This window comes from Diceros bicornis, chromosome 11, assembly GCF_020826845.1.
Source record: "Diceros bicornis minor isolate mBicDic1 chromosome 11, mDicBic1.mat.cur, whole genome shotgun sequence".
NCBI classification, from domain to species: domain Eukaryota; kingdom Metazoa; phylum Chordata; class Mammalia; order Perissodactyla; family Rhinocerotidae; genus Diceros; species Diceros bicornis.
Window position 1 is genome coordinate 61709322 of NC_080750.1, and position 465 is coordinate 61709786.

Sequence of the window (465 nt, forward strand, 5' to 3'; positions counted from 1 at the left end):
TTGGCCTCATCCTCCCATTCTGTTTCCTCCTAGAAGCAGGTCTAAAGTACCAACCTTAATCATCTCTGCCAAATCCTTCTTTTGTGTAAAGTAACACACATACAGGTTTGGGGATTAGGATGTGGACATCTGTGAAGGGGCATTATTCAGTCTATCACAGCAACTAATGTTCATTCACTGATATAGCAAATATCTGTTGAGCACCAAACATGTGCCAGGCATTATTCTAGGCACTGGGAATAGCAGTGAACAAAAGGACCAAATTCCGTACGCTCCTGGAGTTTGCAGTCTAGTGAGGAAGGCAGAAAGTAAGCAAAACTAAGTAAGGAATATATAATAGGTGAGATGGTGATAATGCTATGAAGAAAAATTAAGCAGGAAAGTGGAATACAGAGAGTTGAGGGTATTACATTGTAAATACTGTGGGTAGAGAAGGCTGCTCTCAGAAGCAAAAATCTCAAGGTG